Below are 15742 nucleotides of genomic sequence, written 5' to 3' on the forward strand. Positions count from 1 at the left end.
ATTGATTTTAATTATTTATTTTAGAATTGCGGGTTAACAAGGACAGTAAAATGCAAGGTCGAAGATAAATTCATCAAGTAGAATCCACACAGATGAACTGGTTTTAGATTCTTCCATCATTGCTCCTCTTCTCATACTTTACTGTCTTTGTCTAAAAATTAAAATCAATTTATACACGTTTACTAGCACAAGCTTCCCTATAACTAGGGTTGGTCTGTACTTCAGTCAGTATATCTGACAGATTCAGTTGGCAAATTTTGGAGTTTTTCAGAAGTTATCAATAATATATAGATGTGATTTTGAAAGTGTAGATTCTCCTAACTATAGGGCATGTTTTTATTTGCATTGGCAGCTATCGCTAGTAAGAAATAATATTGAGGTAAATCTAGCCATAAAAACTAAAAAACGAATGATTTTTCTTTCAAGCAACTGCCTAACAATTCAACAATCAAGCCACTCTACTAATGAGAGGCTACTGAGCACTCATTTGAACAAATTGAATAAGTAATTGTAGTACCTTGTATTATTGGAATGCTTTACATGGCTGCTTCAATGCCAGCAAAGATCTTGTCCATCTTGGCTGAGTTGTCAACATAGCCATCTCCGTTCTTCTTGCTGTGAAGCAAGGCACCATCAACTATCTGAACCTAAAGTATAATTCAATTTTGGGGTCCCTGAATTTTAGTAACGTGTAGCATTCACCTCAACTAAAGAATAAGCTGTTAAAGGGTTCCTGCTTTATTTCTGCTGGGACAAATGATGGTTCATCTGTTGGAAAACTAATTTGCTTCAAATTTAAGCAACTGTTAACCTGTCATTTTGTGTTGAATACACAATTTTCTTTATTAGTACCATAAAATGCTGACAAGTAATTTTTTTATAAGTAATGAAAGAGTTTTGCTGGCATAAAATTAAATTACTTTAAGCTTGGGTACAATAGTTTTTCTTCGGAATAGCCATTCCTTGTTCCTGATTAACTGTTGTATTTTTAACATTCCAACAATATTTGGAAGTAGGGATGCCTTAGCTCAAAAACAGGTGCAACTAATTATCATACAATTACACAGGTTAGGACTTACAGACAAAAGCAATCAAATTGTTTAGTTTCTTTGATGCTGCTGGAATAGTTAAATGAACTATCCATCGTCTGATCAATTACTTATACAATATGTAGAAATACATTACACAAGCTACTTTACCAACTTAAAAGCATATTTTATAATAATGTATTATACAACTTAAGGGTCATGGAAAGAAAACTAAGTTGCGGGTTTCGTCACATTTTCACAGTAGCATTTGTAAGGTTATTTTAGGTTAGGTAAGTGTTAATGATTGCCCCGCAGGGGCTAGAAATGGGAAAAAAGCTACTGTGATAATGCGACGAAACCCGAAACTTTGTTTTCTTTCCATGATCTCAACCTAAAATTGTTTTTTACCTCAAAATATCCAGTAGTTGAGGGGGTGCTCTCCCCTGTCACCTCAATTCCGGGGAATTTCTTCTCAAGTTCCTCCTTTAACCGGCGGAACTTGGGGCCGTACCCTCACCCACCACTGAAAATAAAAAAGAAAAAAACATAAATAAAGTGTTAAATTGGTTGAATGATTTTTTGGTACTTTCTGTCCCCTAACCTTCCCTTTAGAATACTGTATCCCTAGATGCAAGTTGCGCAGCCAATAGAAGTCATAATTCAATGTGAGCACCATTTTTGCTACATTGCCTGTTAAAATTCTCAATTTTATTCTTTTTTAAAGCAACTTAAAGCTGTCGATATAGCTTTACTCCATAGAATTTCTTATGAAATAATATTTAGAATTTTAGCTGGCTAAAAGTTGAAAGTTCCAGTAAAGTCCTGTAATATGGTTGTCAATGGTTTAAGTACTATATCAGAAAATTAATTGTACTCATAATTTTTAACAGAGAAAGCCAATATGATACATATCTATATGAACGATGTCTGTCTGTCTGTCCGTCTGTCTGTCTGAAGCTTAAGATCTCGGTAACCACTGAACCGATCGGATTCTACTCTTCAGGGTATATACCTATTGGTCCTGTGGTGGTTTTAAGCTATTTTCTTGGAGGGTGGGACACCCCCAACCCCCTCCAAAATGAAAATTTCCCCCTCATTTTTTTTTTTTTGATATACAGTTTGAAGAAGATGAGGATCCAATTTTTTTTTTTATGTATAATTGATATACCTACAGTTTAAAGAAGATGAGGATCCAAAATTTTTTTTTTTTTGATGTATAATTATAATATGATGAAGATGAAGATCCACCACATGTACTACCTTATTTTTTTAATTACCTCTTGGGGCAAAGCCCCTAGAGGCTAGGGGCGAAGCCGCTAGTATATTTATACAGGAATATGAATAAAAATATGTATTATGATCAAATAATAGTAGGGAGTATAAAAGAAACCATAGCGACACTTTATTTATGAAAAATTACGCAGTATACCTACATTCTACATGAATTGGCAGCTACCAAAACGTGGCAGCCGTAACAAACTGTAAAGAGTTGAAAAGGCTAGGCGGCTATAAGGAACAATCAGCCAAGCCCGCAGCCACCATTTTTTAAAGTCCACCTTAGCCGCTGCTAACATAAGGCACACGCAGCTGAAGCCGCAAATTAAAGCCGTGCGGCTGCCGACCCTAGTAGATTTTTCTTAAAAATATATTAAGACTGAATGTGTAAAACGAGAAGTTTCGTATTGGTATTATTGGAAAGGTTTTTAATCATTTTTGTGATGCCCCCTGAAAGCTATGGGTGAATATAAAAGTAATAATACCTATCATTGCCTTTGTATTCATAAAAACAAAATACTGAACGTCGATAAGATAACATAGAATTTATCTTTTTGTTCAAACTTTTAAATTAAGGTATCTAATATTCTTTAATTTTAATAATTATAAAATAAATAAAAACTCACCAATAAGTAATATGAACTTTGACAGCCATTTCTGTTGAGTATTAGTCTGAGACTAAACAAAATATTAATGTATGCCTCCAAATAATATGTATGTTTGTTTGTCTGCTTGCTTTCTTCTCAAAGCATACAGGCCTAGTTTAGCTTACTAGACATAAACAAACATAGTTTTATACACTTTCTGTACTTTTTATTTTGGTGGATTTATTATTTTTCTTTTGGAACATTTTTTATTTTTATAAAAATTTCATATCAATTTAAATTTCTTTACTTTTTCGCCCGAAATTTTTTTGAGTGGCTTTCAGAAGAAAGCTGTTGTCCTTTCTTTTTAGAAAAAACATAGATTGCTTGTTGGTAATCTATTTATTATGAAATTAGATTTTTTATCTAGCTTTAACGGGTGTGATACTAGTCTCAAGGTGGGTGGATTTTAGTAAAATAGACAAAAAAAAACAAATTGAATTTTTTGGCATTTTCTATTTAAGTTTCTTGTTGAGCACAAACAACCATCCTGATCCTCTCCCATATTTGTAAAAACAAGATGGGGGGGGGGGGTTCCTTTTTTTGTTTATTACTTAAGTCATGTTAGGTTATATTAGGGCAACCCCGCAGGAGTTGGGCATATATAAAAAATGAAGGGGTAGGAGGGCAGGCTGGCATTTCGTGGGAAAGCACCGGATATTTTTACGGGAGGGTGGACAGCTCCTCTGGTATAAAATTCACTGACCATTATAAAGATTTTCTGATCAGGAACCAATCGGTCCTTCAGTTTCCGGGAAATGAAGTTCTTTTTACCCATTTTTCAATGTTTTATGATTGCTATCACAAACACTTTTTCCCAATAGACGCTCCTATTTAAGGCTCAATTATAAATATAAAAAAAATAAACCAAAACTTTCCTTTAAAAACTTGATCATTTCAGTTATTTCCTAATTTTTAATTTTGAAAAACTTGTATTAAAATAGGAAGGTCATTAACACTTTCTAGTTGTTTATTCTTGTATAAAACAAGATTGATGATTTTTAAAAAACGAATCTATTTTTATATTTGCTAAAGTCTCTAATATATCAAATGTCCCTCAGTTGAGAATATTGATATAACTTTACACTACGTAAAATCTTAGAAATGTTAGTGGTATAGAACAAAGTATCCATAATACAAAGTAGATTGATGTCTGTCTGTATGTTCGTCAGTCTGAAGCTTAAGATCTCGGTAACCGCTGGACCTATTGGATTCTACTCTTGGGAATATAACTACTGGTCTTGTGGTGGTTTTAGGCTATTTTCTTTGGAGGTGGAACACCCCCACCCCCAATTTTTTTAAGTCAGGATATTGAAACTTTGGTGGTCACACCACCAATGGTATTTAATTTTTTTTTGAATTACCTCTTAAGGCAAATCCACTAGAGGCTAGGGGCAAAACCGCTAGTTATAATATAAAGCTTTACTAGCAAGCATAAAGACTATTAGAGTAGCTAAAAGAACTAACATTATATATTTGAGTTCCAAAGGTTTCGTGATTTCAGCTTTTTAGTGGTCTGTCTCAGAAGTTTTCTCATAATCCTGTAACATTAATCATATAACATTAAGTTCATCATCTGAATTATAAAATTTCACAAGAGCCATTTAAAGTTTTCTAGATACCTGGAGAATCAGGGCCTGCAGAATTGACTTGGAAATTTCAATTGATTTGTTTAAGTCAAACAAACAAAAATTATCTTTACCTTGATGACCCTGCCAGATTTGATGCCATTCTGTGCCTGCCAGGACGGTCATATTAAAAATTTCACATTTGTCTATTTACTCCATTAAAAAGTGAGTTTGTTGTCATTATTACACTTTTTGAAATAGTTAACACAGTGGCAAAATGGCTGAAGCATTAATTCTACGACTTGGATTTGAAAAACCTATTTCGCCCGCCTCTGCTTGGAATATATCTGTCTTGTGTAACATGTGGGTAACATGCATTCCTGTTTTTGTCTATCAGCACAAATAAAAATGAAAAAGTATTCTTATTGCTATGGTAAAATTTTTAGAATCGAAGCTTTTCTATAATTATGGACGGTCCGTACGTCCAGAACGGTTAGCTCTTTTCGTTAATTTATTGATGTTTGGATGATGATTCATGTAACATTTCGAGAGCAACTCTATAATCGTTACCAGAAAGTCCGTACGTCCGTTTGACACATGCTGATTTTTTTACTTTTTTGACAAAAAAATTGTGTATGTTATAATTAAGCTATTCATCTGATTTTTAAAAATCTTATTCCTATTATCACAAGGTACAATGTTATAAGCGAAGCATATCTATAATCAAGTCCCAAAAATGTAAGTTTGTCCTTAAACAGTAACCTGTATTTAATAAGTTTTACAACTAATTTACTTACAATTTTGTTAAGATTTATGCATCAATATTCTGCTTTTTCAGTTCTGACACTCTACAAGTTCGCTTGCCCTACCGTTTCAAAGCCTTGCTTTCATGGATGTTGTCATCCTTTTTAAAATATAGTTTATGTATTAATTCATTTTTAAGGTTTAGAGATTAAAAATTTTATTAATGCCTAATTCTTTATAGCGTAACTTCTCTTTAAGTCTTGCATGCACTTAAGTAAAACACATTAATTGATATTATTATTTTATTTCTTAATAAATACAATAAATATATAAATATACATAATAAATTACAAGAAAATTTGTCACTAAACCAACATCACTTGAGGACTACAATAATCTTTATACTGACTTGTAGCAAGCAAGCCAAATAATATGTAAAGTAGTTCATAATGTCTTTAGCATTGATTACAACATTTTTTTGCTCGTTATGTGCAGAAATGTGTGCAAAAATTATTCTAATAGAAAAATTGCATGATCTTGCTTACAATGGGGGGCGGGTGGTTTTTTTTACAACAACTACTACTGTACATGGATGGGAAGAATTTCAACAACTAATAAAAATGCCCAAGAAGCAAAATAAGGAGATTTTTAGGTGATAAAGTTATTTTATAAAAGGAACACTAATAAATAAGGATTTTTATAGAACTATATATAATTGAAATGCTATATAATCAACAATACTATGAAGGCATATTTTAAAAATTGATTTGTGAAATGGGCTGTTTATATATACAACTTTAGGTTATAATTATTAACAAATAATTTAATTTTATAGACTAGAATAAATAAAATGCCCTTTGTATAGATTTTTTTCAAGAAAAATCACGAAAAAAGACATTTAGAGTTTTGATTTATAAAATTTAGACATTTGTTTTATACACAAAGTAAGACTTAAATTGAAATAGAAAAGAGTAAAAAAAACCAGGATTTAATGTCCAAAATTTAATAAGTTTCTGATTTGTTTCTTTAAATCTCTACCACGTGCCTTAGCCTGAAAAAGTAATAAAATTATGTAATTCTTATTGGGTTTATATTTTAAAGTTTGGTTTCAATGTTAGACAAAACACTTTTTTCCCCTCTAAATTGTATTTTTATAATATTTTACTTTTTAAAAAGTGGAAATAATTGAAAGTCAGAAGGATAATTATCTGAAATATTTTCGGCAACCGCACATAAGCCTCAAATTTAAATCCGATTTTGTGAGAAAAAATAAGAATTCTGAAAAGATGGATTGTCTGTTTAGGTACAGGTTTAGATATCAAGCTGGATTTTAAAGATATAAAATGACGATTTCACAGAGGCTTACACGCGGCTTTCGCGCGGCTGCCGAGCCCTGGGGAAAATATTCAACGTTTTGTGTGATTTAAGACTTGATTTACAAGTTACTGAGGGCGCATGAATTTTGGTTTGAGACGACACATTATACACGCACCACAAATATACCAAAACTTATGCATATTTTAGTAAATATTTTATTCAATTTTTATAATCATGATCAACATTAATTCAAGTAAGTGTATAAAATTTCCTAATCATTGATTCCAACTTTGCTGAAAGCTTATGGAAGTTTTCGGCTACTCAAATATTTATTGCGATGATATTCTTCTATTCTATAAATCATCTGGTAAGTTTGTCTGTCTCTCAATCTGGTAAAAATACAATGTGAATATGAGATTTCTATTAGAGAAATATGCTTGCTTGGTTGCTTTAAGAGATACCCAGGCTAATATTTCTCCATGGCTTACTTTCTGCCATTTATTAATTTCAGTTTTTTATTATTTTTCATATAATATGATTCACTACTTAAAGATGTTATCATCCTTGTTTACATAAATTTAGTTTAATAGATGTATAACCCAGACAACTATGTACGTTTAATGTTGCACAATACATTTTGATTTGATTTTTAGCTATTTGATGATGCTGTGAGTATTGGTGCAAAAATATGACGTAACAAAAAAATTAGCCAATGAGAGGCCGTTATTGACCAATGGCGGCAATGGTAGTGGACTCTCATTGGCTAATTTTTTTTGTTACGTCATATTTTTTGCACCAATTCTCACAGCATCCTATTTGATATTTTTAGAAAAACAAAGAGTCCAAAAATCAATTCTGACAACAGATATACACATATATAAATAATTTTATCCCGTAGTAAAAAAGTAAAATAAGGCATTATATATAGTTATATACTTGTTTGAACAAAATTTAATCACACTCCCCGCGTGCCCCCGAGGAAAAACTGAGTTGCGCAAATTGACGTTGAGCCAAATTTGGCCCGCCAAACATTAACTGCAAATAATAATATAATAAAATTTGTTGTAATTGAAATTAACTTAAATTATAACTTTACTTTCAAAGATTGTATTTGGTCGATAATTTTAAAGATTTTGAACTCAATGTTTTTTTTTTATTAGACTGAGCTTATTCTAATGAAGAACAGCCTTCTGCGGATATTAAAATTAAAAATTATAAGATCAAAACCAGTTTTTTTATGTTAATTTTCGTGGATTTTCAGTATGGCCGAGAACCAGTTCTTATCAACTGGACATTAATTGGTTTCGAAACCATACTGGAAATTTGATTTTTACATTAATTAACTTTTAAAATTATGTTAAAAATTAAAGAGTTGACAACCAACCTATACCATATATGAAAAATAGCCAAATACTTGTTTATTGTAAATAATATCAAAGTTTTCAGCTCAATCAAGAAGTACTTTAACATTTGTTATAAGTTGTAATATCTTCATTTGATATATATATATAAATAATTTTAATTTTGCAATAATAATTTGTAATTCTAACAAAGATAAAAGTAAAAACGGGTCAAAATAAGGGATAAAGGGATAAGTCAAAGTCATCCAAAATAGCCAATGCACAGTGGGGAAAATAAGTAGAACGTAGGATATTTTTTACAGGGCTATTTTTCTGCACAGCAAACAGATGAATTACTTTTTAAACTTTTAGAAACCTATAATGATTTTTAAGACTCGAAGCTCCTCTAAAAATTACTTTTCAGTAAACTGAAATAAAGCTGTATAGTCTCTTCATGTAATGTTTTTTTTTAGCTTTAAACTAAACTTAATATCTTTTTACCCAACTGTACAGTGCAGTGGTTTGTTTATTGTTGATACATCCAAAGAAGTTAATATAAATAGCTACCCTTTTTTGTATGGTAGTAAGATAATTTTGTCTGAAGCTTAAGATCTTATGAACTGAATTGATTCAAACAGGTCATAAGATGATTTTAGGCCATTTTATTTTCATTTTAGGTCTTGGGTTGGTTTTTAAGTTATTTTTCTAGCCCCTCTCAGTTCCTTCGAATACAGAGCTCCAAGATTATAGAGACGTAGCCGCTTTTCTTATAAAAGGTATTAAGTCTATTTGACTTTTTTTAGTAGGGATTGGGGGAGGGGTCAAATATCTCTTAATATAATCACTATTGTTGTTTAGAAGCGATAACTATTATGCATAATATCGTGTTTTGGCCATTCCATTTATCCCCTGGTAAAGCAACATGGTTCTAGCTCACTTGGAAACAGCCATAGGCGGTCTACTATCAAACACATAGATTAGTTTTTAAAAACTTGTATATTATTTTGCTTAATATTTAGCATAAAATAATGTTTTGAAGTAATTATGAACTCCTTAAAACTTTCAAAATTAAAATATTACTACATTTATCCTATTCATCAATGATGAAGCTGTTTATAGTGCCTATAAAAAATAACGTCATACAATACAAATGACCAATGATAGGCCAATACACAGACTAAATTGCCAATGGCAGGCCAGGCAAGTATACATTTTAATTGACCAAGGGTAGGCCAGTATGAGATCATTTTAAGAGGCAAAATAAAAGGTTTCATCAATGATTAATTTTTATCTTTGATGAATGTATTGTAATAACCATAATCCCAAAAATATATATTTTTACTAGTATCTACAAGTCCATTGAGAAACTAGAAGTATGGCATACATAGATTGACTGAGAGGAAGATTAATTTTATATATGTTGAGTGTGAATCTGGCTTTTTAAGTATCAGGCTTTCGGACAATCTATGTATTTGAATCCAAGGATCTTACGGGATAAGACAATGGATGATAATTGGGGGGATCTAATATAATTTTAAATCTTAAGGGGGGTAAGTGAGGGGTTACAAAGTTTCAGGGGGGTAACCATTAGTTGATAAGTTTGGACACTAATAATTTGGAACCAGCCAACAAAAATTAAATTTTAGTTACAGTACCTAAAGTTTTAGAGCCAACGAATAAGAAAATGTAGTTTTACAAATTTGGGTAGCTGTATGATTTTAACCTAAATTAGCAGGGCCTTCGTAATGGAGCTTAAATGTTGAAGAAGTAAAAATATTTTGGTCATGAAGTGAATTTTCATAATCAAGCAAGGTAGATATTTAAAATTTTTGTAGTTTCCCACTCTATGTTAACAGAATTTATGTTACGTTGTGCCCCTAGCATGGCATAACATTTGCCAAACATAGAAATAAAAATTATACATTTCTTTTTAACAAGGAGTTCTTACTTCAGGGAAAGGAAATAAAGGAGAAATACATAAAGTTAATGTACTTATTTTTCTATAATATACAGTAAAATTATGTCTTACTGTCTGTATGTCCACTACGATCATGTAAACAGTTAGACTCCCCATGACCTCAAATATACATTTTCATCCTTCCCAATAAAAATACTTAAAATCCTATATAATCCTTTTTTGTTGTTGTAAATTTTGATTTTTCATAATAATCCTTTAGATAAAATAAAGTTTATAGAAAATGTAATTGTCTATGGTTTTTCTTAAACGATGTGAGGCTTTTAATTTTCAACCTTCGAGTCAACAGTCCATGGTTCGAAGCCCAATATATAATTACATGTGGGGGTAATTTTGTGCAATACGAGGAATTTTATTTTATTTCCAGACACAACCTAGTCAGCCCTGAAAATAGTTTTAATTTACTAAAAAAAATCTAAAAGTTTCCAAGAAATGAAACTAGACTTAGCGTGTGCATTACTTAATAAAAATCGTGCCCCACTATCTGTGTCTATTATCTGTTTAGCTCACAGCGGCCTTACCATTGGTGTGGCATCATTTGCGTAAAGTTTAAGAGCATCGCAGCTACTCTCTAATTAAGGTAAAACAATGCATGTAGTAACACTGGTGTATACTCACCAGCCTCAATCAAGCATGGACATTAGTTTTGGATCAAACAGTTTTGGGAAGAAATATTTTTCTTTTTACACCAATTTTTCTGTAGAAAAATTGCTGCAATTGGACAGTAAAAAAAGTGTTAGGAACCTCTTCGTGATTCTGGACTGACAGATCGTACCAGAACATTGTTCTGGACGTCAGTCTTGCCCATGCGAGGCATTTTGCAGTATAACTTTAACTTTAGTCTTAACCACTGCACATAGGGGCAACAAGGGGCAACAATTCACCACCCCCAAATCAAGTTTTAAACATTCTATGAGTATTATCATACCCAATGTACATCAGATTTCAAAGGAATCGTAAAAATACGCTTTTTAAGTAAGCATTCTAATGCATGGAAGTCAAGAAATGCAAAAATTTTCTTACAGAAAAAGGCATACTTTTTGTGTTTCACCAACAATTTTAAAATTATTATAAAATCTCTTAGAATTAACGTAATTAGACAAAATAACTTCTGATGAGTCATGCATTACATATATTTTGACAGTATAAAAGAAAAAAACACAAATTGAAGAAATTAGTCCTAAATAATTCTAGTTGAAGTCAAGATTTTAGTTTTTATTTGTTTGTTTTTTAATCAACATTTAAGAAGACAGTAAGAGGAAACACGTTTTCGCCGGGTGTCGCCGGCTAAAAAAACGATATTTGATTACCCAAAGACATATTTTAATCGCCAGTACTGGTTTCATTTACCCCCCCGCGCCCCCGTAGGGGTTTTTAGCCCGTTTTCTGAACGTGGGTGCACGAAAAGCTTGTAAGAAAAGGCGTTTAAATGCGCTTTTAAAGTCAAAACTTAAGAAATAATTCAAATAAATAAAAGACACAAAAACATAGACATATTGGGAAATATTTATTCCGACTTAGAATTAAAGTTAATAATAAATATTTTCAAGTTCCATTGTACTAAATGATGAAGAGGAGAGGGGGGGGGGGGGGGCTAAACCTAAATCTAAACCTCTTTATGTTTGATGTTTTAATGTAACTAAATAATCGTTTCTATAGATCATTACAAATATCAGGGATCTAAAGAGATAAGACAAAGGTCAATAAATTGTTGTACATCCCCAATGATAATACACCAAATAACCCCTTGTGTAGATTAAAGTTAGTAGTTAATACGTTTGAACACACAACTGTAAAACTTTGGGGACTAGTGTTATAAACAGCCCAATGTCCCCTACCTCACTGCGGAAAGGTAAAGTTAATATGCAAATAACGTGAGGTTCTTATAATCATTCTAAATTGGAATTAGCAAGTAGTCTTCTGTCTGTCTATTGGTAATGCTTTGTTTTTTAAATTATGAAGTTACAGGGTATTCATGTTTAAAGTCAGCAGTTTTATTTAGAAAGGGAGGGGACTGTTAATTACACTAGTCCCCAAACTTCAAAGTTTTATAATAACGTTTTTATATTCGTTAGCATAAGAACTTTAAGAACAGGAAATTAATTGATTTTTTATTGGTTGATTCATTAAGATGAGTGTCAAAACTTAACTAAGAACAGGAAATTTAATTGATTTTTTATTGGTTGGTTCATTAAGATGAGTGTCAAAACTTTTCAACCACTAATTGTCATCTACAGACAAATAATTTTGTAATATAATTTATTAAATATGTATCAATATTGGGGATGTACACATATTAATCGGTTATTGTTTTGTTCCTTAGATCCCTAGGTGTTAATATATAATACAAAGTAGCTTGATGTCTGTTTGTCTGTCCGCCCATCCCTTAAGATCTCGCTAACCACTAAACTGATTGAATTCTACTGTTCAGGGAATATATCTACTGGTCCTGTGATTGTTTAAAGATCTTTTTCAAAAATAAAAATCCCCCTCAATTTTTTCATATTTCTATAATTAGGGTCGGTCCGTCCGTACGTCTGGTACAGTTAGCTCTTTTACTTAACTTAAACAGGCTAGAATTGTCCTATCGATCTCAAACTTTTCATGCTGATTTCTACAACAGTTAGGTACGACTTAGAAAGCACAGCAACTCTATAATCGTTACCAGAAAGTCCGTACATCCATTTATAATAGGCTGATTTTTACTTTTTTGACAACAAATAATGGTTTTGAATGTTAAAAATATCCTATTCATCTGATTTTTTTAATACTGATTCCTATTTCAATAACGTCTATTGTAATAAGCGAAGCATCTCAATAATCAAGTCCTAAAAACGTCAGTATGTCCTTAAACAGTAACATGTATTTAATCAGGTTTTATTACAATTTTGTATAGACATGCATTAATATTCAGTTCTGACACTTCACAAGTGTTAATGTTCGTTTGTCCTTCCATTTCAGAGCTTCGCTTCTTTCATGGATGTTGTCATCCTTGTTTAATTACCTCTTGGGGCAAATCTTCTAGAGGCTAGGGGCGAAACCGCTAGTGTACATATAAACAGTAAACAAGAATCATAATATCATTATAAATATAGATATTAGATAATAAAAATTTATGTTAATCATGCTCACATTTATAATGGATTTATTAAACCTAAAAATAAAGTGAAACTTGTAGCTTGCTAAAATAAGGATCCCCATCCACCCCCATTTACACCATCCCCTCCCCTCCTACTGAAATGAATTCCATGACCCCAAATTTGACACTTTGAACACTAAAATCGGACTACAATTAACCTAGTTACACTTTAAAGGGCCCAAAAAGCTAGTGATAGGGTAGCTGCGCTACTAAAAAATTCTCATATTGCTCTGATAACCAAAACCCATAATTAGACATTTTAAACACGAAATTCAAGATAGTTGATGGATAGATAGATGGATAGATAGATGGATAGGTAGATGAATAGATATATGGATAGATAGATGGATAAGTAAATGGATAGACAGATGGATAGATGGATGGATAGATAGAGGGATAGATTGATGGATGGATAAATTGATAGGGGATGGATAAAGAGATGAATAATTGATGGATAGATAGATGGATCGATATATAGATGGATAGAGAGATGGATAGATAGATGGATAGATAGATGGATAGATAGATGGATAGATAGATGGGTAGATAGATGGATAGATAGATGGATAGATAGATGGATAGATAGATGGATAGATAGATGGATAGATAGATGGATAGATAGATGGATAGATAGATGGAAAGATAGATGGATAGATAGATGGATAGATAAATGGATAGACAGATGGATAGACAGATGGATAGACAGATGGATAAATATATGGATAGATAGATGGATAGATATATGGATAGATAGATGGATAGATAGATGGATAGATAGATGGAGAGATAGATGGATAGACAGATGGATAGATATATGGATAGATAGATGGATAGATAGATGGATAGATTGATGGATAGATAGATGGATAGGGTAAGTGGGGGCTATTTTTGGGAGGGGTTAATCTGGTAATTTTCTATCTACCTTCATAAAATGACCTTTATCTCCATGTTCCTTTCAAATGACAGAAAAAAACATAAAAGCAAATTTGTTTGTTGTTGAATTACCTACAAAAAAGTATAAAATGAAATTTTTGTGAGATGAATTTTAAGGGTACTAAATAATTAAATCCCCTTTTTGGTTGATTTGCCCCAATGTGCACTGGAATTGTTTGCAGATTCCATGGGACACCATGGCTAGCGTCAATTTGTTGTAAATTGCAAAATAATACATTCTAAATCTATAACACTTAACTATGAGACAAAAAAGCTAAAGTATATTTTCATGTAGATTTTAATTTTTGTTGTTACTGTCTATATAAAGCGCTGGAAAGTGTCATGGGTGACGTCATAAAATAAGTCTAAATCCATCTCTTTTTTAAGGTTTCCTTTCTCAATTCTCCTCTCATCCTTTGTGTTTAAACATATTTTTATGAGGTCACACATGACACTTTCCAGTCCTTCCTAATTATTATAGTCTATCCTATTATTTTTTTATTTGGTCATTTGGAAGCTAGAGAAAAAATATTTGTGTTAGTGTTTATCTTTTTTAAAACAGATTTGTGGTATTTCTATTTTCGTTAATTAATGAAATATTGATGGTACTTAGAATTAATGATTGTATTTAAGTTTTCTTAGTCATAAGAAACATTTTTATTGTGCGCTGGACAAGTTTGCAGTAATTTAACTTTAAACAAGTATACATACGTCCATTTCGCCAACCACTGACCGATATGATTCTCCAATACAGTAAAGCTTCTCATAGGTCCAGATAAGGTTTGTAACTATTTTGTGGGTTGGTACCGCCAACATGCAGAGAGAAATCCCCCCATAGAAAAAATGAACCCTCACTCCACTTAATTACCTCAGCCTCTAGTAATAAAATCCATCCAATAAGCCTTTCTGTAAAGCCCACAATTTTTAATTATGAAACAGTAAATAAACTAATAATTATTTAAGAGTGAGGGAAATTAAGACTTGAAGAATTGCGTGTAAAAAAAAGATCATTTGCCAAATTGGATATTTTACACAATAAACATTACACACACTTCACGTGACACATACACACATAAATTGCACAGAATATATCAAGGCTCAGCAGCCGCGCGTCAGCCGCGACTAAGCTTCAAATTAAATCCAATTTAAAGTTATAGTTTTTAAAAAAGGGGGATTGCCTTATTTAGGTTTAGACTTCCAGCTGATCTTAAAATTTTATAGGTTGATTTTCCTGAGGACTATAGGTGGCATACGCGCGGTTGCCTTGCCCTTTAATATACACACTTTTAAAAGAATGATTCTATCTAGGCTGGTGTTTAGCTCCCACCCCCCTTACTTGAAAAAAATAATTATTAATTAATATTGAAGTGAAAAAGTAAGTTATAGAGTAGGTACTAATTTTGGTGATTTCAGGCATGTACGGATGGTAAAATGGGTGTAATATTCAAAATAACTAAAATATTCTAGTTGAATTGATTGCCATTGTCCTATCCCACAGCTATCCTCAACGGTTTAGCGGATTTATAAACAACACGCTCCAAGCGGTCAATGGATCCTAAAAATAGACAAACTTGCTGAATCATACCTGGTTTTACCTAAATTATACCTGCTCCTTCTTCGGGACTATAGGCTTTTAAAGATTTTCACTTAAATTACCCTATTATTTGACTTAAAAATAGCGGTCGACAAGACATCCTGTCGCTGTTTATAAGTTTTAATACAAAAAAGATGTTATTATTTTCTTTTAAGGCCATCCAAATGTCTTTTATTAGATTTAAA

The 15742-nt window shown here is 31.9% G+C and overlaps 1 protein-coding gene and 1 long non-coding RNA gene across 2 annotated transcripts in view; both read right to left on the reverse strand.

The window, feature by feature from the left end:
- Position 1: 1 nt before the first annotated feature.
- Positions 2–3340, reverse strand: LOC145322446 (uncharacterized). Its single transcript, XR_013880705.1, has 4 exons — positions 2930–3340; positions 1437–1551; positions 518–647; positions 2–151 (listed from the first exon to the last, which is right to left on the reverse strand). It is a non-coding gene; the product is annotated as an uncharacterized LOC145322446 (long non-coding RNA).
- A 2207-nt stretch (positions 3341–5547) lies between these two features.
- Positions 5548–15742, reverse strand: part of LOC145322451 (uncharacterized) — a 67140-nt gene continuing 56945 nt past the window's right edge. The window contains exon 18 of the mRNA XM_080164451.1: positions 5548–6310. The gene's annotated coding sequence lies outside the window, so the exon portion shown is untranslated. The remainder of the gene's footprint in view (positions 6311–15742) is intronic.

This window comes from Acartia tonsa, chromosome 1 (genome assembly GCF_053477335.1).
Source record: "Acartia tonsa isolate MP-2025a chromosome 1, ASM5347733v1, whole genome shotgun sequence".
Lineage (NCBI taxonomy): Eukaryota > Metazoa > Arthropoda > Copepoda > Calanoida > Acartiidae > Acartia > Acartia tonsa.